At 40.2% G+C, this 27,973-nt stretch overlaps 2 non-coding genes across 2 annotated transcripts; both read right to left on the bottom strand.

The window, feature by feature from the left end:
- Nucleotides 1-4,375: 4,375 nt before the first annotated feature.
- On the bottom strand, nucleotides 4,376-4,482 carry LOC136228196 (small nucleolar RNA R71). The gene has a single exon (XR_010688529.1). It is a non-coding gene; the product is annotated as a small nucleolar RNA R71 (small nucleolar RNA).
- A 20,864-nt stretch (nucleotides 4,483-25,346) lies between these two features.
- On the bottom strand, nucleotides 25,347-25,453 carry LOC136228194 (small nucleolar RNA R71). The gene has a single exon (XR_010688527.1). It is a non-coding gene; the product is annotated as a small nucleolar RNA R71 (small nucleolar RNA).
- Between the last annotated feature and the right edge of the window lie 2,520 nt (nucleotides 25,454-27,973).

Raw genomic sequence — 27,973 nt, 5'->3', positions numbered from 1 at the left:
TTGTGTGCGTGTTACGGTTATGATCTTTGTTGTCCTCAAAACAGACTCTAGCAAGTGCACTAGATACAAGTAATAAAATTGATAAGTAGAGTATCGTCTCCTCAAGGATTGATGACCAATGTTTACTAGAAAAACCTTGTAGAACAGGGTGTTCGTGGTATGCGATTTTCTTTAATTGAGAAATGATTCGATCTGGTTACTGGAAATACTAAATGTAAAGATTCAATCTCAGAAAATTTGTTTTGGTTATGATAAAAAGAGAGAACAGGCTAAGCCAAAGCGGAACAGGTTACATTCAGCATCTAATATCCTATTTATTTATGAATGTCATAAAGTGAAGTCAAGGTCTCTGCTTTAAAGCTCACTTAAGTCAACTTCCGTGTGTTCTTAAGATTCTAAGACTTACTACAACCTTAAGCATCCTTAATGTTGGTTCTTTCTTGCATTACGAGCGAAACAGCATTTCTATCTAGAAAACCCTTGATATAATCCCCTTATATTCCTATTTCGGCTTTTGGAAGTTTGATAAAAGGATCCGCGAATATGAAAGCAGTTCCCTATCATTCATCATTCACTAAGATAGATGCATATAATCATGCGATTGAGAACTTTATCAAACACATCAACATGTATTAACATTCATTCATAAAAAGTAAATAGATAACTTACATAACCAGCCCTTACTGGCCTAGCCCATTCAAAACGACTACTCACTCATGGTGCGGAGTGAACAGCCTGAGCTAAATCTACGAGACTCCATGGAAGGAGTCATTTCTTTCCTTGAGAGCTTCTTCTCTCAAAATTGTTCAGTATCAAAAGTATGTTTCTCTTTCCATCCACCACCGATATAAATAGGAGGGAAAAAGATAAAGAGTATGCAAAAATAATCTAAAATATTACAAATGGAAAGATTGTTCAGAAAGAGATGGGATATTGTTTTCGGTGCTTAAAGTGGTGGTATAATCTTTGACTCTTGAACACTCAAGAGTCGAAATGTCTTGTCATCATGCTTCTTCTGGCCGCCTATTCCTGCCCGCTTCCTCACGTCGCTATCCTTCATCAGATTGCAGCGTTACCCGCTGGTTCATAGCAAGCTCCTCTCCTCTTGGCAGACGCAAAACAGGCTGCATAACAGCCTTTTTTACTTTATCAATACAAATCTGCATAAAACACCAATTAGTCCTTCATTTTCACAAGATTAGACCTTTATTAACCCCATTTTATCACATATGGTATGCTTAAGTATGATCAATTTCGTGCCTATCAATCTTTCTACGTGCTTTAACTCTACTTGACGCTACGTAGGGGCAAGTGTACCCCGTCGTATCAAGTAATAATCCGGTTAAGACCGGGTATCGAATCCACGGGATTTATAACTACAAGTATTAAACTACTCGGTTTTACACATTATCTAAGCGGTGAATACTTTAGACTCGAGTTTGGGTGACAACTACAAACTACTCATAAACTATAGTGAAACAGACTTATGCAACTCAAACTCTAATGAAGTGTTACAGGTAGTGATAAGTTATAACATATGGTAAACAATTCGAACATATACGATTAATAATTTACTCTTGCAAAGACGACTATGTATAGACCGAACAACTCCGTGAGGTTCTAGGGTCATGATTTCTCTTTAAGGCGACTCTAACTCTTAGGATCAGAAACTAGGGCCCGTAAGTTCCATGGCTCATCAATTCCTACAGTTTTCGGATTGTCAACTCCGGTAGGACAACACCTATGTGAATCCTAGTGGATTTCGGAGCTCGTAAGCGACCTACACAATAATCAATTATAAGTATCAAAACAAGCAATAAATAATAACACGTATAGTGAAAACGGGATTGTAAATCATATATTATAAACGTGGAATGCGTAATACGGAATACAACCAAGTCTAGTACATAGAAAGAGTACAAGTTAATTAACTAGTAGAAAAGGAAGAAGAATCAGCCCTTAGAACTAGCTAACCGGACTCAAAGTCGTCTCTTAGGACTTGGAGGTGGAACTCTCGAGCTTGGTGGATGCGGATGGAACGGAACTTCGATGTCGTGACGGAAGGAATAGACAAGCTCTCAAGGTGATAGAGTTTTTATTACATAAATTCTGAATATCTAAATGAGTGCCAAACACTCCTATTTATACAAAAAAATCAAGCTTGGGGTATAATTGTAATTACATAGATGTCTTTAGTCGTTTCACACACAAGAAAACACGTAAAATAGTGTGACACGGCGTATGGAATTCATTGACGAGTTGATCGGGCGAAAATCAAACTTTTTCTTTGCAAAAATTAGCATGACACGTCGTGTCATGAGGTTGACACGCCGTGTCATGTGCTACTGAAGTTTCTGTTCTTTTAGGAGCAGTTGACACGGCATGTCAACTGTCTGTTGACTGGGAAACATGTCCGAAAGGTCTTTGTTAGGCATGAAATTGACTACATTTTAACGTATTAATTATAATGAATTAAGGGTGTTTGTTGTGTTTTATTGCAAGATGGAAGGTCTTATGGGTGTTTTTATGTAGATAAGGAAAGTTTAAGCCGAACAGACTGGAAGCAGCATGTTCGCACATACCAATAGGGGATTGAGCCATTCTTTGATGCAGCGGTCAAACGCCGGAACTTCTGATGATGGACAGCGACTAAACGGGACGTAGGTACGGCAGAAGCTGTAGACAGAGAGGCGGATAAGTGCAGGCGTAAAGCAACATGATGAAAGGAAAGCTCGGCCCTTGAGTGTTCAAGGGTCAAAATGATCTTCACTACTTTTGGCAATTTTAGATTTCTGAACTTTTGACTTTGTTTTGTAATATATTTTGATCGGATACTTTTCTGGTACCGTTTTGACCCTAACCTTTCCTTTAAATAGATGTAGTAAGGAAAGATAGGAAATCGGATCTTTTGAGGAAAGAAAAGCATAGACTTTAACTGAAAGAAAGAAAGCTCCATAGATGGAGTTTCAGAGCTTTGAACTAGCAGATTGCTCACTCGCCAGTATGAGTGAGTAATCCTTTTGAATAGGCGCGGCCAGTCGGGGCCGGTAATGTAAGCTTTCTAAGTCTATCAATGAATGAATGGTGTTTATGTATGAAGTGTTTGATGAGGTTTTATATTCCAGTGCTTATGCATTTATGCCTGTGTTAGATGAATGTTAGGACACTGCTTTCATCTTCACCGAACTCTCAATCAAACATCTAACCCCGAAGCAGAAATGTTAGGTGGTTCTATCAAGGGTTTTCTCATTTGAAATGCTGCTTCAGTCTTAATGCAAGAAAGAACAAACCTTTAGGACGCTATTGGTTTTAGTAAGTCTTAGAATCTTAAGAACACATGAGAGTTGACTTAAGTGAGAGTTAAAGCAGAAACCTTGACTTCAGTTGCACCATTTATGACTTAGTGGGTTGTTTAGAAGCTTACGGTAACCTGTTCCATTGTGCTTAGCCTGTTCTACATGTTTATTGTTATCAAATAGTCATTTTTATACGTGAAATCATTTGTGTAGTCACAAGTCTTCACATTTCTCAACATCTATCAATATAAACGAGTCACACACAACGAACACCCTGTTCTGCAATGTATTTCTTGTAAAACTTTGGTCCTCAATCCATGTGGATACGATACTTGACTTATCACTTTATTACTTGTATCTAGTGCACTTGCTAGAGTCCATTTAGGAGACAACAAGTTTTTGGCACCGTTGCCGAGGATTGAAAGCAGCAAATTTTATACGAAATTTTCTGTAAAACAAGGTGTTTTTAATCTGTTTGCTAAATAGTGCATCCAGAAGGAGTTCTTTAACTATTTATGCGCAGAGCTGGACCTCCTGTTTTTCCTATCGATCTCGAGTTAGAGAGAACGTGTAGACAAAACTGAGTGGGAGCTCGACGTGCAAGACAAAGAGAGCGACAAAGAGAAAGAAGGATGGCTGGAAGGGTACCACCTGAACAACCAGTTCAACCAAATCAAGAGGAAGAAGGAGAGAATAACAATCCTCCTGTTATGAGAATCAGAGACTATTCGAGGCCAACCACGGAAGGACATTCGTCGTGCATTGTGTTGCCCAACGAAGGAAACAACATGTTTGAGGTGAAAGCATCGATGATACAAATGTTGCAGGCAGCAGTACAGTTCAATGGATACCAGTCGGAAGATCCAAATGGGCATATCCAGGAGTTCATAACACTGTGCAACACTTTCAGATCAAACCGAGGAGTTTCTGACAATGTGATCAGGCTAAAGCTGTTTCCCTTTTCTCTAAAAGATAAAGCAAAGAACTGGTTTTGAAACTTGCAACCAGGAACGATCACCACTTGGGAAGAAATGGCCAGCGCATTTCTGATGAAATATTTTCCACCGAGACATGCCATTAAACTCAGAAACGAGGTATCCCATTTCGTGCAAGAAGAGGATGAATCCTTAGCCGAGGCATGGGAAAGATACAAGGGACTACTAAGAAGGGTACCAAATCATGGCATCCCCATGTGGATGCAAATGCAGAATTTTTACAATGGAGTCACCAACATTTATAAAATCCAGATCGAATCCATTGCCAATGGAAACCCTGAAGATCTTAAACCACAAGCCTTGTATGACCTTATTGAGAGAGTAGTGAGCACGAGTTGTAACTGGCACTCCACCAGGAGTGAAGGAAAAAGAACGGGAAATGAAGATGTTGTGTCAAAATTGACCAGCCAGGTGGAACAGCTTGCCAGACAGCTCGGCAAGATAAATGTGTCGTCAATTCACAATGAACCGTCATTCAATGACATATGTGATTTTTGTGGAGGGCGTCATTTCAACATCAACTGCCCTGGAGTTAAACAAGGGAAAGGTGAGCAGGGAGAATGTGATTATGCCGGGTATAATCAAAGAAATCCACCAAATCCATACTCAAACACCTACAACCCAGCAACAAGAAATCATCCAAATTTCGGATGGACAGGCCAGCCTAATCAGCAGAAACAACCAATATATCAACAACAGCAAGGAGGACACTACCAGAGACAACCTCGGCAGCATTATAAACAACGTGTTCCGCCCAAGGAAGATGTAGAGCCAGACATGAAGACAATGATGATGCAGTTCATGAAGCAGACACAAGCGTCAATTAAAAATCTGGAAACACATGTCCATCAACTAGCTGCATCTACATCAAAAGGAAAGGGAATAATGCCAAGCAACACAGAGCCAAACCCCAAGGGCGATGTCATGGCCATCACTCTGAGATCTGATAAGCAAACACAACCAACTTTATCTACTGATGAAAATGCTGAGTGTGCAGGAACATCCGAAAATGCTGAAGGAGAGCAGGAACAAACTGTTCCTAGTGAAGAAGAAACCGTCGGGGTAAAATCCACCAGTGATCAAGATCAGGAGGAACGAGGAAAGATGTACAAGCCACCTCCACCCTATGTTCCACCTGTACCTTATCCAACGAGGTTAATTAAAAGAAGCTGGAAGAACAAAATTCTAAGGTGCTCGACACCTTAAGGAAGTTGCATATCAACATTCCCTTCGTGGAAGCACTTGCCCAGATGCCGACGTATGCAAAATTCCTGAAAGACATCTTGTCAAACAAGAAAAAGCTGGAAAACATCTCAATGATCCAACTCAACAGGGATTGTTCTTCAATACTCCAGAACAAGCAACAGCTTCCGAAAAAGCTAAAAGATCTAGGGAGTTTTTCTATTCCATGTTCGATTGGCAAGTTAAATATTGAAAATGCACTATGTGACCTAGGAGCTAGCGTAAACCTTATGCCATATTCTGTGTATGCTAAGCTAGGATTAGGGGAACCACAACCAACCAGAATGTCTATTCAGTTGGCCGATCGATCAGTATGTTACCCTAGGGGAGTTGTGGAAGATGTGTTGGTCAAAGTAGGAAAATTCATATTACCTGTTGATTTTATCATAATGGACATAGATGAGGACCTGCATGTTCCTATTATCCTAGGTAGACCGTTTTTAGCAACGGGTAAAGCATTGATCGATGTGGGAGAGGGACGACTATTTTTGAGAATTAATGGAGAAGAAATCATTTTCAAAATGAATGAGGCGATGAGACGAGCTAACACTATTGATGACACATGCTGTTTCTTAGATGATTTCCAAAGTCTTTCTACTTTGCAGGAACAGGACACTCTGGAGACTCTCTTAGGAGGAGAGGTGAACTTATGTGAAGGAGCAGGCTGTTCCATTGAAACAAACTTGCCTACACTTCCTCTAGATCCTACTGTTCCCACTCATCAAGAACCACCTGAAATACCCACTGTGCCATTGTCTAGACCCAAACTAAAACCCTTACCCTCACATCTCGAGTATGCCTTCCCGGAACCACCTAGCGGGAGCCCGGTGATTATATCTTCAAAGTTAACTCCTGATCAGAAAGCTCAACTCATGGAGGTACTGCGAAGAAACAAGGATGCAATCGCATGGAAAATTGATGATATCAAAGGAATTAGTCCAACAGTCTTTGTTCACAGAATTTTAATGGAGAAGGATCACAAGCCATCTATCCAGCCACAGCATGGATTGAACCCCCACATGAAGGAGGTAGTGCGAAAAGAGGTGATCAAGCTACTGGATGCCGGAATTATTTACCCAATCTCCGATAGCATGTGGACAAGCCCTGTTCATGTTATACCAAAGAAGGGAGGAACCACAGTGGTGCTCAACGAGAAAGACGAGTTGGTCCCCACGAGAACCATAACAGGATGGCGAGTTTGTGTGGATTACTGGAAGCTCAACGAAGCTACAAGGAAGGATCACTTCCCTTTGCCCTTCATTGATCAGATGTTAGAACGATTAGCAGGGTATGCATTTTATTGCTTCCTTGACGGATACTCGGGGTACAATCAGATTGCAATCCACAGTGAAGATCAAGAGAAGACTACTTTCACATGTCCGTATGGGACATATGCCTACAGGCGCATGCCATTCAGATTGTGCAATGCTCCATCCACGTTTCAAAGATGCATGATGTCTATATTTCATGATATGGTGGAGCGCACTGTAGAAATCTTCATGGACGATTTCTCTGTTTATGGAAACTCTTTTGGGAACTGTTTGAACAACCTAGAGGCTGTGCTCGTGCGATGCAAAGAGACCCACTTAGTCTTGAATTGGGAAAAATGTCACTTCATGGTTACGGGTGGAATCATTCTCGGGCATAAGATTTTGGAACAGGGGATGGAAGTAGATAAAGCTAAGGTAGAAGTAATAGAGAAACTGGCTGTTCCAACTAATGTGAAGGATGTGAGAAGTTTCCTTGGACACGCCGGGTTCTACAGAAGATTTATCAAGGATTTTTCAAAGATCGCGTTACCTTTGTCAGCTTTGCTACACAAAGACGCAGAATTCTCATTCAACACAAGCTGTCTTCAAGCTTTTGAATTGTTGAAAGGCAAGCTGATCAACTCGCCCATACTGGCAGGTCCCGACTGGGAACAGCCGTTTGAGATGATGTGTGATGCTAGCGATACATGTGTGGGAGCTGCTCTTGGGCAGAGGATTGAGAAGAAGTTCAGGCCTATATATTATGCAAGCAAAACATTGACCGAGACCCAACAGAATTATACCACGACCGAGAAGGAGCTCCTTGCAGTAGTGTATGCTTTCGACAAATTTCGCCCCTACTTGGTTTTGTCAAAAGTCATTGTTCACACAGACCACGCTGCACTATGCTACTTGTTCGCAAAGAATGATGCAAAGCCAAGATTGATACGATGGTTACTATTGCTTCAAGAATTTGATCTCGAAATTAAGGATAAGAAGGGAACGGAAAATGTAGCAGCTGATCATTTGTCAAGAATTTCTCACCGAAGCAACCAGGAACAACAAGAGATTTTGGAAAATTTTCATGACGAGCGTCTGTATACCATACAGCCTGCTCCATAGTTTGCCGACATCGCCAATTATCTGGCCAGTTCTCTTAAACCGCATAGCCTGTCCACTAACTAAAGGAGAAAGTTCTATGTAGAAATTAAATATTATTTTTGGGAAGAACCCTATCTTTTCAGGTTGTGCGCCGATCAAATTATTCGCAGATGCATATCTCACGAGGAAGGACAGGCTGTTTTGAGCCATTGTCATGACAGAGAAGTGGGAGGACATCATAGCGCCAGCAGGACTGCAGCCAAAGTACTCCAATCAGTTTTTTTCTAGCCATCACTTTTTAAAGATGCCAATTCGTTTGTGCGCACTTGTAATGAGTGCCAACGAACAGGTAATATTTCAGCTAGGAATGCCATTTCCCTCAATAACATAGTTGTTTGTGAAATTTTTGATATATGGGGAATTGATTTTATGGGACCATTCCCTACATCTTTTGGGAATAAATATATCTTAGTGGCTGTCGACTATGTAAGCAAGTGGGTTGAAGCAATGGGTAGTCCAACCAATGACGCTCGTGTGGTTGTCAAATTCTTGAAAAGGCTGTTTGCCTGATTCGGGGTCCCACGAGTGATCATTAGTGATCAAGGAACCCATTTTTGCAACGCCAAATTTGAGAAGCTGATGGGCAAGCTTGGAGTCTCTCACAGAATTGCCACACCTTACCATCCACAAACAAGTGGACAGGTTGAGATTTCGAATCGAGAAATCAAAAGAATTTTAGAGAAAACTGTTGGCAATTCTAGGAGAGACTGGGCAAACAAGCTTGACGATGCTCTTTGGGCGTATAGGACGGCTTATAAGACACCAATTGGAATGTCCCCGTTTAGATTATTGTACGGCAAGTCCTGTCATTTACCGGTTGAAATGGAACATAGGGCCTTTTGGGCATTAACCTTCTTAAATTTTGAGCAACAGGCTGTGGGAGACCAGAGAAGACTGCAACTTTGTGATATGGAAGAGTTCAGGCTGTTTTCGTATGAAAACGCTGTCAATTACAAAGACAAGACCAAGATGTGGCACGATAGAAAAATCCAGACGAAGACATTTCATGAAGGACAAAGAGTTCTCTTGTACAATTCGAGACTCAGGTTGTTTCCTGGAAAGCTGAAATCAAGATGGTCGGGGCCTATCTAGTACACAAGGTGTTTGGTCATGGAGCAGTCGAAATTGGCAAGGAGGGTCAGGAACCTTTTAAAGTGAACGGGCAAAGATTGAAACCCTATCTAGAGAATGATCACACAAAGAAGATCGACACAGTCCACTTCCAAGATCCCCCAAGCCAATAGAAGCACAAACAGGGTGTTCGCTACAAACACCAATTGTAGCACAAGTAACATTGCATTTTAAATAGTTGGGTAAATTCCAAAAAAAACCCATGTGGTTTGATGTTCTTCCAAAAAAACCTTTGTGGTTTGTTATTACAAAAAAAAGGACTGTGGTTTACGCCGTTAACCAAAAAACGGAAAATGGCTTAACGGTGTTAAAATGCTGACGTGGCACAAGGGTAAGGTTGGAAATTCGAATTTTTTTCCCCTCTCTCTCCTCCTTCTTCTTCCTTCTTCCTTCTCCTTCTTCTTCCTCTTCTTCTCCTTCTTCTTCTTCTTCTTCTTCTTCTTCTTCTTCTTCTTCTCTCTTCTTCTTCCTTCTTCTTCTTCCTCCTTCTTTCTTCTTCCTTCTTCCTTCTTTCTTCTTTCTTTTTTTTCCTCTATTCTTTTTTTAATTTCGGACACTCTGAAATTTTCCAGAAATCTGGAAAATTTCCGGATTTCTGGAACTGGAAAATCCAGAAATCTGGAAATTTTCCAGATTTCTGGAAAATTTCCGAAAATCTGGAAATTTCCAGATTTCTTCCAGATTTTCGGAAATTTTCCAGAAATCTGGAAAATTTCCGGATTTCTGGGGAAAATCCAGAAATCTGGAAATTTCCAGATTTCCGGAAACTAAAAAAAAAGAAGGAAGAATAAGGAGGAAGAAGCAGAAAAAGGAAAAAGAAAAAGAAGAAGGAGGAGAAGGAAGAAGAAGAAGAAGGAGAAGGAAGAAGAAGAAGGAGGAGAGAGAGAGGGAAAAAAATAAAAAAATAAAAAAAATCGAATTTCCAACCTTACCCTTGTGCCACGTCAGCATTTTAACACCGTTAAGCCATTTTCCGTTTTTTGGTTAACGGCGCAAACCACAGTCCTTTTTTTTGTAATAACAAACCACAAGGGTTTTTTTGGAATAACATCAAACCACAGGGGTTTTTTTTTTGAATTTACCCTAAATAGTTTACATTTCCAGTTTTGTTAAATAATATTTAGAGTAGTTAAGATCAATTTCGTATCATATGATGGTCCGTGATTTCGGTAATTCCTGTGCAAGCAAAGACTTAAAACTTTTACCCTTCCATATGGGCCAAGTTTTACATTTTTACTTGTTCGAAGTAGGGGAATGAAATAATTTTTATTTAAGAGTTATCCTTGGGAAAAGGGAGGCGAACTGTGGACAGAAAAAAAAGCAAACATTTAATCGTCTGTCACTCGGTACTTATTATATTCTACTACTTCTCCTTTCTCGGTAAAACCAAATGGATAGGAGAGTAGTGAATTCAAATTCAGAAAAGTGACCGTTCGCCACCCAGGAGTCTCTTCGACTGAACGCGCCTGTTGCCAACCACTCGTACAGGTGGCGTTCATTTGAGCGCTGTCATAATGATGGGTAGGCAATAAGTCGTTTCATTCTTCTCCTTACTTAAGGAGACTGACCACATTACGGACCCTTATTCGACTTTCCTTCACACATCTTTTTCACATTGTTCCCCACATGTTATGTGATCGTTATCGTTGGGAAACCCTATTTAGACTTGAGCACAGGATGAGGACTCGAGGGTCTGGAAAGCAAGTTAAAATCGAGGGCACAAAGAAAGAAAAGGGGAAGAGAAAAATGGTGGGCACAAGCACGGTTGCATTTGTTCCCGATGAGAAATTAGTAAAGAAGCTCTCCCAGTTCAAGGACGCCGCCACACAAAAATATTACGATGATCTTGCTCAGCTCGAGTTTGGGCCAATCAGAACCGTGTGCTGGGATACATTGAAAAGACTCAAGCTTGATGAAAGAGTGAGGACACTCATGGAGGCGGGGCATTTCGGGTGCTTCTTCGATATGAAAGAACCGGCATATAAACATCTCACCTTGGAGTTTCTTGAAACTTTCAAACATAATCCCGAAATCTCCGACCCTGATGAGGAAGGGAAATTTAGTTTCCGGCTCATGAACCACACTCAATGGCCATCCTTGAACATATTCAACAATCTTCTAGGAGCGGCGGATGACGATGACGATGACTTGGAGTCGGAAGGATACAAATGGGCGTTCACGAAAACCCCTGATGAGTTCATCCCTTCGACTTTCTGGCATTCAATCTCGGGCCAGCCAAGTTATGATGGAAGTGCATCCAAGGCGTCGGGTATCGAGGATTACACTATCAGGTATCTGCACAAGCTGGTCTCAGGCACCATATTCGCACGTGAGAAGCAGCCAATCTAGCACGGTCAACCCGTGGACGCATCGTATCAAAGGAGAAGGGAACCAGAGTACCACTCCCCCGCAGCCCGGTCAGTAAAGAGAAGTCGCGAGGCGAGATCGTCATCTCCCCGAACGAGAGATGGAAGGTGTGGGTCGAGTCAACCCATCTCTCGCATAAGGCCCGTAGGCCGAAACGGTCGCACACCCCATTGGCGCGGGGCAGCGCTAAAATAAAGGGCTCAAAGCCCAACTCTCGCACACGGGCTCTCGCCGCGGCGCCTAGCATGGAATACCACATATGAATATCTGCCGTAGTCCCAAAAATGTCGATGAACTGGAAAGAACGGAACAGGTAAGTTTAAATGTTGTTCCTAGGCTGGCATCTGATGAAAGCACGTTAATCTAGCTATTCTTTTGGTCAAATCTAACCTAGAAACATCTTGTCAATTTGGACCGTCATTTTGTGAAATCTCTCCCTTAGGGTTGTTTGCATAGGATTTGATTAATTCATTATTCTTTGATCTGCTCTCGTCCGCATTGGAAAAGAGAATTATTCAAGTTGTTACTATTCATGTGCATTAGTCAAGTTTTCACTATTCACGTGCATTATTCGAGTTTTTACTATTCACGTGCATTAGTCAAGTTTTTACTATTCACGTACACTATTCACGTTTTACTATTCACGTGCATTAGTCAAGTTTTCACTATTCACGTGCATTATTCGAGTTTTACTATTCACGTGCATTAGTCAAGTTTTTACTATTCACATACACTATTCACTATTCACGTGCATTATTCGAGTTTACTATTCACGTGCACTATCCACGTGCATTATTCATGTTTTCATTATTCACATTTTTACTATTCACGTGCACTATTCACGTTTTTACTATTCATGTTTTCACTATTCACGTGCTATTCACGTTTTCACTATTCACGTGCTATTCACGTTTTTACTGTTGGCATGCATTGCTCGTATGTTTACTATTCACATGCATATAGTTCGCATTCTTCCAAAAAGACAAATAAAGTGTTACTTGCAAGCAAAGAAATTCATGTTTTCTAACTAAGGTCTTCTAAGGCAACCTAGAGGTTAGCATGCAAATCATGTTCAAAGTAGGGATACTAAAGCCTAGAAATTTAGTCAAAAAACGAGGAAGTAAGAAAGTACTTACCTGGTTACAGCGGGTCCGGCTCAGATGAGACGTGGGGTCCTGAAAAGGGTCCACTGTAGTAAGGTTCACGAAACCCTCCTCCATGCCCTTCGTGCCATCATGTTGATCCAAATCCATCCCGAGAATAATCCAAATCAAAAGTTAGAGAGAGAGAGAAGAGAGAGAAGGTGTGGGGTTGAAATGAAACCCCACCACCTTATATAGAAAAGGGGAATGGCATCCCCGTAAATAGTGAAAAAGGTACGATGTGACATAAAGGTAAAAAGAAAATAATTATTTACCAGGTGCACAGACCTCCGATTTGCAGTCCGTTTCAGCCTGTGTTTCTGCCAGACAGCGACCAATAATGTTAAGATGGAACTCTAGACGACAGCCGATTTTTACAGAACAGCGGCACCAGTCAAAATACAGACGACAGTCAACAGAAAAATAATTGTTAGTTTGAATCATTCCGGACTAAAAAGACGTTCCTATCGAACCATTCAAACCTCCGAGACACTAGCTCCAGTGAGAAAATACAGACAACGGTGTTTTAAAAGAATTAAGAATTGTCAGAAAAAACCTTTGCTTTTGAGCCGTTTTACCCACGGTCGTGGACCAGGGTTGCCTTTGAGTCATTTTACCCACAGTCGTAGACTAGGGTCGCTTTTGAGCCATTTTACCCGCGGTCGTGGACCAGGGTTGCTTTTGAGCCATTTTACCCACAGTCGTAGACTTGGGTCGCTTTTGAGCCATTTTACCAGCGGTCGTGGACCAGGGTTGCTTTTGAGCCATTTTACCCACGGTCGTAGACCGGGGTCGCTTTTGAGCCATTTTACCCACAGTCGTATACTAGGGTCGCTTTTGAGCCATTTTACCCACGGTCGTAGACCGGGGTCGCTTTTGAGCCACTTTACCCGCGGTCGTGGACCAGGGTTGCTTTTGAGCCATTTTACCCACGGTCGTAGATCAGGGTTGCTTTTGAGCCATTTTTACCCACAGTCAACTTAGGCTAGGGTCCGTAAGAAGAACATCCACCGGCGATCGATTCAAAGGCAAGGACAGAAAGGATCGAGAACGACGCAGGAACGCGCAGCGCAAAGGTCAGGTATTCTTCCTCATACTCTTTACGTGTCTCTTACTTTTATATGTTTTACATTGCATGTGTTGCGTTAGCAAAAAACGTTTTCAAAACACACACATCACTGTCAAAATAGGAAAGTAGGGGCAACTGTAGACACCGAGTCGGAGGACCTGTGACGAACACCTGTAAACAAGACGGTCGAAGCGGTTGATTCCGGAAGTTTTAAAACAAAAATATATAATAAAAAAAGAAAAATTAATGTGAGTAGCGGTCGTCAAGTGGACGGCTCGCGAGTGCTCAGCGACATGGTGCGAGCGCCTAGCGGCAGTCGACGCGTGTCCGATGATAGTTGGACGCGCGCCCGGCAGCGCGGGGCGCACGCTCGACGTCCGTTGGGCGCGCATGCCCGACAGCGCGGAGCGCGCTCTCGACGACCGTGGGGCGCGCACGCCCGACAGCGCGGGCGCACGCCCAACGGCCGTTGGGCGAGCGCCCAACGATGTTGGGCGGACGCCCGACGATTGTCGGGCGAACGCCCAACGTCAGTTGGGCGCGCGCGCCCAACGCTGGTTGGGCGCGCGCCCAACTGAAGTTGGGCGTACGCCCAACAATAGTTGGGCGTTCGCCCAACTAATGTTGGGCGTCCCCCCAACGAAAGTTGGGCGTTCGCCCAACTAGCTTGGGCGTTCGCCCAACTGACTTTGGGCGACGCCCAATTTTCTTCGGGCGTCGTCCAAAGTTCCGGGGATCCGTTTGCCTATATAAGGCACGGATCCCCATGCATTTTGAGGGGGGACTTTTTGGGAGGAGCTTCTCACTCTAAACATTTTTAGAGAGAGAAAATCTTTTTTTTTGGGAAAAACTTTTTTTTTCCTAAAAATTCCAAATTTCCTAAAAGTTAAAATTTTACCAAAAACACAAAAACACCGAAAAAGCATGATTCGTGGAATCAACCGACTTCAACCGTCAATACCGAACTTGAGGTATTATCCGAGGACTAGACTCGTTTTATTTATTTCATTTGTTTTATTTTCTTTATTTATTTTTATGTTATGATTTTATTTAGTTATTTATTTATTTGTCACGTTTTATTTAATTTCCCGTATTTATTTATTTTCATCCCGTGTTAAATAAAAATTCGGTTTAGTTTTGAAATAAAAAACCTCGTTTTAATGTCCCAATACGAACCATGATCCGATTAAAAGGTAGTTCGGGTATTAAAAACGTTGTAATTATAAGTTTTGAAAAGATATTTCCGAATAATGTTTTAAAATAAAAACGTCGTTTTAGGAAACTCCGTTATAGACTATGATCCATTTTTGGTTGTTCGGAGATCCAAAACGATTGAATTAGATTTAATTTAAAGCTTTTGAACGAATCTGGAAAGTTTTGGAGTGCTGCTATAATTCTGCCCTTTCTGTCACTAACAGCAGATTGGCGACGGATTTTCCGTCGGTAATCTGCTGGAAATCGAAAATCACCATTTTTACCCTCCTTTCTCCACTTTTTGGACATTTCTACTTATATATATATATATATGTATATTATTGTGTAATATGTTTATAAAAATTATTTTTTAATCCTATAACTATTTATTATGTACTATATATCTATTTATTTCATGTTGAAATTTAATTCGTTTGGATTTAATATTATAAAGTGGTATATATGTATGTATATATGGTTTTTGGCTCATTTGAATTATGTTAGTTATCATTGGGTAAAACTATTTTGGAAATTAAATGTTATTCATCCCATTTATAAATTTGGTTCATTGTTTTTACATATTTTGAATTAGAATAAAAAGGTATTATATTTAGTATTCTTTTTCACTTTCTTTGTTATATCATATAATATTTCTTACTTATTTTCATCTATAGATATATCCCTATTTTTAGATAAAACTATGTATATATGTATTTCTATTTTATTCTTGTATATATGTATATATTCCAAATGTGTTTTACTTGATGAATTTTGGTTTAATTAGTTTATTGTTGTAATTATATTCAAGTAAGGATTAATTGAGTGAAAAAGGGGAAATTAAATCACAAAAAGAGAGTTTAAGTTGTTTGTTTAAACTAAAGCCTTTCTAGACATTCTTAAAGTGTAAATAACGTTTTCTTGATATTTTTAAACCATTTCTTAAAACATCACGTTTTAAAACCTTAATTCGTTCCAACGACGGATTAGGCGAACCTTGTAATTAAAATTGTTTTCATTATAAATAATAGAGTTTTGAATCGTTTTCTTAAACGGTTGGTACAAAATAAATTGACTTGTATGCCTAACCACGTTTTCGGGTTAAAATTCTTTATTACACGTCTTCAAACGCTCGAGTCGTTCCAACGGCGATTCGAGTAGATGCCATGTAAATTAATGGGGTTTTGAAACGTACCTAAATCGTTCCAAAGGCGATTAAGGTACGAACCATGTAAATAAACTCGTTTTCGAGGAGTGAGTTTAGTGTAGAGTTAACATACGAATCGAGGCATAAGACACACTGTAAAATAAATCAATTCTCCCTTCTCCCCCTCTCTCCTTTATAAATTTATGCAAAATGGGTGATTCTTTACCAAAATGGCTTTCAATAATATATGCTCAAAACGGTTTCAAAACGAGAAAGAAAAGGTTTCAAATGAATTTTAAACTTAAAGAAATGTGCGATTAGTCCGTTATCGCCTAACACGCTGAGTAGGAGGCCGGTGGTTCATAACCGGGCGATGTCGGGGTGCCTAGTAGCCTTTCTCCGGAAAGGAGCTAGCCTTCTCGGCTCGTACCTAAGTTTCCCGAACCCTCACCGGTCTCCCGCAAGGGATCGGTGTTCATTTTCCCATTCGTGGGTGGCGACTCTTCCATACTCCGAGCTTCGGTCCTGTCGAGCAGCTTGATTCCACGGTTGGTTGCTTTCGGCGCCAATCACCGCTTACGTCGTCATGAGGTGTCCACCCCCCGGTCCGCCCGGGAGATTAGGCCGCGGCACCTCGTCTAACAAGCGTATAGTCAAGTTTTCATTCTATTGCTCCCTTGATGGTTATGCTGGCTATAACCAAATTCATATCTTCCCCCCCCCCCCCCCCCGACCAAGAAAATACTACATTCACATATCCTTATGGAACTTTCACCTATCGTCGTATGCCATTTGGGCTGTGCAAGGCCCCTGGAACCTTTCAAAGGTGCATAGCAACCATCTTCAATGATATGGTTGAGCACATATGGAGATATTTTTGGACGATTTCTCTGTTTATGGGGAGACATTTGACCATTATTTATCCAACCAGGTAGTTGTGCTTAAGTGTTACCTAGACACAAGCCTAGTCCTTAACTAGGAGAAATGCCACTTTATGGTAACACAAGACATTATGCTCGGGCACAAGATATCGTAGAAATAAATTGAGGTAACCCATCCAAGATAGAATTAATTAAGAAGCTAATAAAGCCAACTTGTGTAAGAGACATACGTAGCTTTCCTGGTCATACAGGCTTTTACCGAAAGTTTATCAAAAGTTTTTCTAAGATTGCACAACCCTTATCAGCACTGCTCCACAAGGATGTTGAGTTTGAATTCTCCACAACATGCAAGCAGGCCTTTGTATAATTGAAAAAGAAGCTCACAACTTCTCCAATTATGATCTCACCTAATTGGGAGCTTCCATTGAACTCATGTGTGATGCTAGTGATTATTGCATGGGATTTATGCTTTCAATCGATATTCTATGCTAGCAAAACATTGATAGATGCACAACTCAACTATACCATCATTGAAAAGGAACTTTTGGCAGTAGTCTATACCTTTGATAAATTCAAGTCTTATTTGGTTCTATCTAAGGTTGTGGTCTATATGAATCACTGGGCTCTAAAGTACTTAATGTCTAAGAAAGACGCAAAATCAAGACTCATCGGGTGGTTGCTTCTGTTGCAAGAATTAGATATTGAGATAAAAGATAAGAAGGGGTAGAGAACTTAGCATCTAATCGTCTTTCACGTTTGGAGGGCACAACCTAGACAGCACATCCTATAATTATTGAACACTTTCCAAACGAACAACTCTATACGGTCAATGTAATATCTTCACTATAGTTTGCTGATTATGCTAACTATTTGGTTTGTGGTGAAATTCCATCTAGCTTCAGTTATCAAGTTAGGAAAAAGTTCATGCCTGATATAAAGAGCTTTGTGTGGGCTGACCCATACCTTTATAAGATATGCACGAAGAAAATTTTAAGAAGATGCATCAATATCAAAGACATCTAGTCCATCCTTGAACATTGTCACTCTCGAGAGGCAGGAGGACATTTTGAAGTTGCCCGCACAGCAAGAAACACTATACCATTTTCCATTTCACATGACACAATATACATGACACACATTTGTTTTCGTGTCGTCTGAATATTTTTCGTGACAGTATTTTAACTGTATGTCATCTGAAGACGTAATTAAAAATGCGCTCGATTCTCAGATGACGTTACGATTACAGTCTTCTGTCATCTCAAAAGAACGTGATTTTGATGGAAAATTCACTTAACCATCAGACGATACTGCGAATAAATGACTGTCATTGTTATATGAAAATAAAAAAGCGGCAACCAAATATTAGAAAAGCGGGGGAGCAAAAAGAGCAAAAAATTTTAACGCGCGCTTAAAACTCGAAACCTAAAATCGATTCCCCCTCTTCTCATTTCTAATTTCATATCCTCTTTTTCTATCTCTACATCTTTCTTCCACAAACTAAAGATCTCCAAATAGTTTCTCTCTCTTTCCTCCTCTCAACAAAGAGTTGATGGCAACACCTTAGAGCAGCCATGGTCTCCCTTTTCCTACTTTGCTTTATATGTTGTCTTTGTTCCTCCATTTTCTTCAGCTCTTAGAGGATCGATTTTAAAGTTGGAGGTAAGGTTCCCCATATTTTGAATCGATGGTTTACCTGTCTTGTTGTGGCCCTAATTTATGTATATTTCTTATAGGGTTTATACATAATCTACAATATCTACATGTTTAATCTTTTTGTTGTCTTTTTCTCTCTCTCCAGGCTGATCTGCAGATCCAAGATGGCATTAGTCTCCTTACCTATGGATCTAACAAGTTCTATCCATTTGTTCATGGCCTTCTTGAATTCAAGTTCTGGTAAGTTCGATCTGAATTTTTGGGCTATAATAAATTTATGTCATCTATTATGCGTTTTTGTGCATAAATTGGTGATTGATCTTGTGAAGGAGTTTTTGGATTATTGTTTTTTTTTTGATGAAAATGAGTACATCATTTCATTGATAAGAAAATTGCAAGTACAACAAGAAAAGTAAGGAATAAAACCTTACACGAGGCTATGCCTAAAGCAAAATCCATATAGGTAAGAAAACGACTACAAAGAGCAAAACAAACCATTACATGTACTAATAACACAAACATATACATATACTTCTTGAAACTCCAAATTCGCAGAGAAGCATCTGGAATCCAATCTTCATCATTTAAACTCTTCCGAATTTTTGGATCGAAGTCCTTTCTTTTGCAACCACGTAGATGCAGTGATCTACATATAAGATCTATCATTTCTGCTCTTGCTAAATCAGAAAACATTACAAATAAAAAAGATAATAAACAACAGATGCAATTCAAACGGATTAAAAGATCTGGTAAAATATATGAAATCCAAAAACAAAAAAATTATAGAACAAAGAAAAGAAGAAGAAAAAACAGAACGGTGCAAGGAGGAAAAAGGAAGACAATCTTCCTTCTTCCTCCTGAAATAAAAACTACAACTCGAAAGAGAAGAATACTCAATTAACAACAACAATCGATTGATGAATTTGGTGAAGAAACAAGGCCGCGCTACAAAATGGAAGAGAAGAGAAAGAAAGCAGTTATGACATTTAATCTTTGTATAACGGAATGAGTGCGAGGACTGTGATAGACAGAACCGTAAACATTCCCCCAGAGCTATAAGAAGATAAGTTGATTCCATCGTTAACCTTTCCGTATTAGTTACAGTATAATTCGATCCTTTATCAACTACATCCTTGAACAGAATCTTATGACTATGGATTATATCAAGTCACATATAGTGAGATGTTCGTTTTACTTGTACAGGCCGAGTTAACTCCGAATAGATAGGTTAAGTGAAATCTCTATTTCAAGTCTTAAGCTATCACCTTGCAAGGATTTAGAGTCAAGTCTTCCACAAGCGATCCTTGGACGTATCTCCCATTTATCAGGAGTGACAAATGCTCAATCCAATGTTAACTATCCTGCAATTACTTCCTGTGATACCCAACGTCTACCCGCACACACCCCAGAGTCATCTCTGTTATGGATCGTGTTTGAACAGAGTCAAAGTATCACATTCCATAATCCAGAATCACTAATTAACAATCATTTGAGTCTGAGGATTACTTATACCTATTAATACCAATTCGATGAACATGTGACAAAGGATAAATCCATCCATCCTGTTATCTCAAGTCGGGTCCCCAATCCTAATAAACTCCTTCACTGGATCCATGTAATTGTCCAGATATCTGCATATCTGAAGCTTGTGAGATCAGCTCTCTGTCTCGATAGAAAACATTGTTACATGCAAGTCTCTACAGCATTATGGCAATCCCTATTCAAAACATATTACTTGACTTGGGGTGGTTTCAAGTTTATTAGTTTATTATAATGTTTTCTCTCACTTCATGCTTGTATGAACACTTTATAATCACTTTAAATAAACTTAGGGATTTCCTTTTATTACACTTTATTTAGTTCTTAAAAGTAATTGCCTTTATACAGTTTGTAAACCATATCTTATTAAAACAAATGATATAAAGAACAATTCATTTACAGCTGGTTTATATCCTAGAACAATCAACACTAAACCCCAACACCGGATGGTTCTCAAAAGCCCATTGATTTGTACTTTTGGATCAGCCCATTAAGGGTCCTGGAGGCTTTTGACAGAAATAATAGGGATAAGTGGCCTTAGACCTCAAACACGCGCCAAAGCCATTTGGTACGGGAATTTAGATTTAAAACCAATATGGTGGTGACACGTGTATCCAAGCTTATTCCCAAATATCTATAAATAGGAGTCTAGTTCAAAGAGGAAGGTACACAATTCTATATACTCAAACTCCTTTACATTCTTCCTAAGCTTTGTATTCTCATACCAACTTAGGCATCAGAGAGGGTTCACCAGTCTCCGGCACCATGTCTAACTGTTTTCTATCTTACAGGTCACTGAAAGCTAAGTACTTTGAGGATATTCTGATATCAATATATACTTGTGATGGTTTACTATGTTTTGAAGTGGGTGGAGTGATATGAGAACCTAGTAGGACGGTAAACTATTGTGTGCGTGTTACGGTTATGATCTTTGTTGTCCTCAAAACAGACTCTAGCAAGTGCACTAGATACAAGTAATAAAATTGATAAGTAGAGTATCGTCTCCTCAAGGATTGATGACCAATGTTTACTAGAAAAACCTTGTAGAACAGGGTGTTCGTGGTATGCGATTTTCTTTAATTGAGAAATGATTCGATCTGGTTACTGGAAATACTAAATGTAAAGATTCAATCTCAGAAAATTTGTGTTGGTTATGATAAAAAGAGAGAACAGGCTAAGCCAAAGCGGAACAGGTTACATTCAGCATCTAATATCCTATTTATTTATGAATGTCATAAAGTGAAGTCAAGGTCTCTTCTTTAAAGCTCACTTAAGTCAACTTCCGTGTGTTCTTAAGATTCTAAGACTTACTACAACCTTAAGCATCCTTAATGTTGGTTCTTTCTTGCATTACGAGCGAAACAGCATTTCTATCTAGAAAACCCTTGATATAATCCCCTTATATTCCTATTTCGGTTTTTTTGGAAGTTTGATAAAAGGATCCGTGAATATGAAAGCAGTTCCCTATCATTCATCATTCACTAAGATAGATGCATATAATCATGCGATTGAGAACTTTATCAAACACATCAACATGTATTAACATTCATTCATAAAAAGGAAATAGATAACTTACATAACCAGCCCTTACTGGCCTAGCCCATTCAAAACGACTACTCACTCATGGTGCGGAGTGAACAGCCTGAGCTAAATCTACGAGACTCCATGGAAGGAGTCATTTCTTTCCTTGAGAGCTTCTTCTCTCAAAATTATTCAGTATCAAAAGTATGTTTCTCTTTCCCTCCACCACCGATATAAATAGGAGGGAAAAAGATAAAGAGTATGCAAAAATAATCTAAAATATTACAAATGGAAAGATTGTTCAGAAAGAGATGGGATATTGTTTTCGGTGCTTAAAGTGGTGGTATAATCTTTGACTCTTGAACACTCAAGAGTCGAAATGTCTTGTCATCATGCTTCTTCTGGCCGCCTATTCCTGCCCGCTTCCTCACGTCGCTATCCTTCATCAGATTGCAGCGTTACCCGCTGGTTCATAGCAAGCTCCTCTCCTCTTGGCAGACGCAAAACAGGCTGCATAACAGCCTTTTTTACTTTATCAATACAAATTTGCATAAAACACCAATTAGTCCTTCATTTTCACAAGATTAGACCTTTATTAACCCCATTTTATCACATATGGTATGCTTAAGTATGATCAATTTCGTGCCTATCAATCTTTCTACGTGCTTTAACTCTACTTGACGCTACGTAGGGGCAAGTGTACCCCGTCGTATCAAGTAATAATCCGGTTAAGACCGGGTATCGAATCCACGGGATTTATAACTACAAGTATTAAACTACTCGGTTTTACACATTATCTAAGCGGTGAATACTTTAGACTTGAGTTTGGGTGACAACTACAAACTACTCCTAAACTATAGTGAAACAGACTTATGCAACTCAAACTCTAATGAAGTGTTACAGGTAGTGATAAGTTATAACATATGGTAAACAATTCGAACATATACGATTAATAATTTACTCTTGCAAAGACGACTATGTATAGACCGAACAACTCCGTGAGGTTCTAGGGTCATGATTTCTCTTTAAGGCGACTCTAACTCTTAGGATCAGAAACTAGGGCCCGTAAGTTCCATGGCTCATCAATTCCTACGGTTTTCGGATTGTCAACTCCGGTAGGACAACACCTATGTGAATCCTAGTGGATTTCGGAGCTCGTAAGCGACCTACACAATAATCAATTATAAGTATCAAAACAAGCAATAAATAATAACACGTATAGTGAAAACGGGATTGTAAATCATATATTATAAACGTGGAATGCGTAATACGGAATACAACCAAGTCTAGTACATAGAAAGAGTACAAGTTAATTAACTAGTAGAAAAGGAAGAAGAATCAGCCCTTAGAGTTAGCTAACCGGACTCAAAGTCGTCTCTTAGGACTTGGAGGTGGAACTCTCGAGCTTGGTGGATGCGGATGGAACGGAACTTCGATGGCGTGACGGAAGGAATAGACAAGCTCTCAAGGTGATAGAGTTTTTATTACATAAATTCTGAATATCTAAATGAGTGCCAAACACTCCTATTTATACAAAAAAATCAAGCTTGGGGTATAATTGTAATTACATAGATGTCTTTAGTCGTTTCACACATAAGAAAACACGTAAAATAGTGTGACACGGCGTATGGAATTCATTGACGAGTTGATCGGGCGAAAATCAAACTTTTTCTTTGCAAAAATTTGCATGACACGTCGTGTCATGAGGTTGACACGCCGTGTCATGTGCTACTGAAGTTTCTGTTCTTTTAGGAGCAGTTGACACGGCATGTCAACTGTCTGTTGACTGGGAAACATGTCCGAAAGGTCTTTGTTAGGCATGAAATTGACTACATTTTAACGTATTAATTATAATGAATTAAGGGTGTTTGTTGTGTTTTATTGCAAGATGGAAGGTCTTATGGGTGTTTTTATGTAGATAAGGAAAGTTTAAGCCGAACAGACTGGAAGCAGCATGTTCGCACATACCAATAGGGGATTGAGCCATTCTTTGATGCAGCGGTCAAACGCCGGAACTTCTGATGATGGACAGCGACTAAACGGGACGTAGGTACGGCAGAAGCTGTAGACAGAGAGGCGGATAAGTGCAGGCGTAAAGCAACATGATGAAAGGAAAGCTCGGCCCTTGAGTGTTCAAGGGTCAAAATGATCTTCACTACTTTTGGCAATTTTAGATTTCTGAACTTTTGACTTTGTTTTGTAATATATTTTGATCGGGTACTTTTCTGGTACCGTTTTGACCCTAACCTTTCCTTTAAATAGATGTAGTAAGGAAAGATAGGAAATCGGATCTTTTGGGGAAAGAAAAGCATAGACTTTAACTGAAAGAAAGAAAGCTCCATAGATGGAGTTTCAGAGCTTTGAACTAGCAGATTGCTCACTCGCCAGTATGAGTGAGTAATCCTTTTGAATAGGCGCGGCCAGTCGGGGCCGGTAATGTAAGCTTTCTAAGTCTATCAATGAATGAATGGTGTTTATGTATGAAGTGTTTGATGAGGTTTTATATTCCAGTGCTTATGCATTTATGCCTGTGTTAGATGAATGTTAGGACACTGCTTTCATCTTCACCGAACTCTCAATCAAACATCTAACCCCGAAGCAGAAATGTTAGGTGGTTCTATCAAGGGTTTTCTCATTTGAAATGCTGCTTCAGTCTTAATGCAAGAAAGAACAAACCTTTAGGACGCTATTGGTTTTAGTAAGTCTTAGAATCTTAAGAACACACGAGAGTTGACTTAAGTGAGAGTTAAAGCAGAAACCTTGACTTCAGTTGCACCATTTATGACTTAGTGGGTTGTTTAGAAGCTTACGGTAACCTGTTCCATTGTGCTTAGCTTGTTCTACATGTTTATTGTTATCAAATAGTCATTTTTATACGTGAAATCATTTGTGTAGTCACAAGTCTTCACATTTCTCAACATCTATCAATATAAACGAGTCACACACCACGAACACCCTGTTCTGCAACGTATTTCTTGTAAAACTTTGGTCCTCAATCCCTGTGGATACGATACTTGACTTATCACTTTATTACTTGTATCTAGTGCACTTGCTAGAGTCCATTTAGGAGACAACAAGTTTTTGGCGCCGTTGCCGAGGATTGAAAGCAGCAAATTTTATACGAAATTTTCTGTAAAACAAGGTGTTTTTAATCTGTTTGCTAAATAGTGCATCCAGAAGGAGTTCTTTAACTATTTATGCGCAGAGCTGGACCTCCTGTTTTTCCTATCGATCTCGAGTTAGAGAGAACGTGTAGACAAAACTGAGCGGGAGCTCGACGTGCAAGACAAAGAGAGCGACAAAGAGAAAGAAGGATGGCTGGAAGGGTACCACCTGAACAACCAGTTCAACCAAATCAAGAGGAAGAAGGAGAGAATAACAATCCTCCTGTTATGAGAATCAGAGACTATTCGAGGCCAACCACGGAAGGACATTCGTCGTGCATTGTGTTGCCCAACGAAGGAAACAACATGTTTGAGGTGAAAGCATCGATGATACAAATGTTGCAGGCAGCAGTACAGTTCAATGGATACCAGTCGGAAGATCCAAATGGGCATATCCAGGAGTTCATAACACTGTGCAACACTTTCAGATCAAACCGAGGAGTTTCTGACAATGTGATCAGGCTAAAGCTGTTTCCCTTTTCTCTAAAAGATAAAGCAAAGAACTGGTTTTGAAACTTGCAACCAGGAACGATCACCACTTGGGAAGAAATGGCCAGCGCATTTCTGATGAAATATTTTCCACCGAGACATGCCATTAAACTCAGAAACGAGGTATCCCATTTCGTGCAAGAAGAGGATGAATCCTTAGCCGAGGCATGGGAAAGATACAAGGGACTACTAAGAAGGGTACCAAATCATGGCATCCCCATGTGGATGCAAGTGCAGAATTTTTACAATGGAGTCACCAACATTTATAAAATCCAGATCGAATCCATTGCCAATGGAAACCCTGAAGATCTTAAACCACAAGCCTTGTATGACCTTATTGAGAGAGTAGTGAGCACGAGTTGTAACTGGCACTCCGCCAGGAGTGAAGGAAAAAGAACGGGAAATGAAGATGTTGTGTCAAAATTGACCAGCCAGGTGGAACAGCTTGCCAGACAGCTCGACAAGATAAATGTGTCGTCAATTCACAATGAACCGTTGTTCAATGACATATGTGATTTTTGTGGAGGGCGTCATTTCAACATCAACTGCCCTGGAGTTAAACAAGGGAAAGGTGAGCAGGGAGAATGTGATTATGCCGGGTATAATCAAAGAAATCCACCAAATCCATACTCAAATACCTACAACCCAGCAACAAGAAATCATCCAAATTTCGGATGGACAGGCCAGCCTAATCAGCAGAAACAACCAAGATATCAACAACAGCAAGGAGGACACTACCAGAGACAACCTCGGCAGCATTATAAACAACCTGTTCCGCCCAAGGAAGATGTAGAGCCAGACATGAAGACAATGATGATGCAGTTCATGAAGCAGACACAAGCGTCAATTAAAAATCTGGAAACACATGTCCATCAACTAGCTGCATCTACATCAAAAGGAAAGGGAATAATGCTAAGCAACACAGAGCCAAACCCCAAGGGCGATGTCATGGCCATCACTCTGAGATCTGATAAGCAAACACAACCAACTTTATCTACTGATGAAAATGCTGAGTGTGCAGGAACATCCGAAAATGCTGAAGGAGAGCAGGAACAAACTGTTCCTAGTGAAGAAGAAACCGTCGGGGTAAAATCCACCAGTGATCAAGATCAGGAGGAACGAGGAAAGATGTACAAGCCACCTCCACCCTATGTTCCACCTGTACCTTATCCAACGAGGTTAATTAAAAGAAGCTGGAAGAACAAAATTCTAAGGTGCTCGACACCTTAAGGAAGTTGCATATCAACATTCCCTTCGTGGAAGCACTTGCCCAGATGCCGACGTATGCAAAATTCCTGAAAGACATCTTGTCAAACAAGAAAAAGCTGGAAAACATCTCAATGATCCAACTCAACAGGGATTGTTCTTCAATACTCCAGAACAAGCAACAGCTTCCGAAAAAGCTAAAAGATCTAGGGAGTTTTTCTATTCCATGTTCGATTGGCAAGTTAAATATTGAAAATGCACTATGTGACCTAGGAGCTAGCGTAAACCTTATGCCATATTCTGTGTATGCTAAGCTAGGATTAGGGGAACCACAACCAACCAGAATGTCTATTCAGTTGGCCGATCGATCAGTATGTTACCCTAGGGGAGTTGTGGAAGATGTGTTGGTCAAAGTAGGAAAATTCATATTACCTGTTGATTTTATCATAATGGACATAGATGAGGACCTGCATGTTCCTATTATCCTAGGTAGACCGTTTTTAGCAACGGGTAAAGCATTGATCGATGTGGGAGAGGGACGACTATTTTTGAGAATTAATGGAGAAGAAATCATTTTCAAAATGAATGAGGCGATGAGACGAGCTAACACTATTGATGACACATGCTGTTTCTTAGATGATTTCCAAAGTCTTTCTACTTTGCAGGAACAGGACACTCTGGAGACTCTCTTAGGAGGAGAGGTGAACTTATGTGAAGGAGCAGGCTGTTCCATTGAAACAAACTTGCCTACACTTCCTCTAGATCCTACTGTTCCCACTCATCAAGAACCACCTGAAATACCCACTGTGCCATTGTCTAGACCCAAACTAAAACCCTTACCCTCACATCTCGAGTATGCCTTCCTGGAACCACCTAGCGGGAGCCCGGTGATTATATCTTCAAAGTTAACTACTGATCAGAAAGCTCAACTCATGGAGGTACTGCGAAGAAACAAGGATGCAATCGCATGGAAAATTGATGATATCAAAGGAATTAGTCCAACAGTCTTTGTTCACAGAATTTTAATGGAGAAGGATCACAAGCCATCTATCCAGCCACAGCACGGATTGAACCCCCATATGAAGGAGGTAGTGCGAAAAGAGGTGATCAAGCTACTGGATGCCGGAATTATTTACCCAATCTCCGATAGCATGTGGACAAGCCCTGTTCATGTTGTACCAAAGAAGGGAGGAACCACAGTGGTGCTCAACGAGAAAGACGAGTTGGTCCCCACGAGAACCATAACAGGATGGCGAGTTTGTGTGGATTACTGGAAGCTCAACGAAGCTACAAGGAAGGATCACTTCCCTTTGCCCTTCATTGATCAGATGTTAGAACGATTAGCAGGGTATGCATTTTATTGCTTCCTTGATGGATACTCGGGGTACAATCAGATTGCAATCCACAGTGAAGATCAAGAGAAGACTACTTTCACATGTCCGTATGGGACATATGCCTACAGGCGCATGCCATTCAGATTGTGCAATGCTCCATCCACGTTTCAAAGATGCATGATGTCTATATTTCAT

Source organism: Euphorbia lathyris, chromosome 4, assembly GCF_963576675.1.
Source record: "Euphorbia lathyris chromosome 4, ddEupLath1.1, whole genome shotgun sequence".
Taxonomy (NCBI): Eukaryota; Viridiplantae; Streptophyta; class Magnoliopsida; order Malpighiales; family Euphorbiaceae; genus Euphorbia; species Euphorbia lathyris.
Note: the sequence above shows the minus strand (reverse complement) of the source record. Positions and strands in the feature narration are given on the sequence as shown.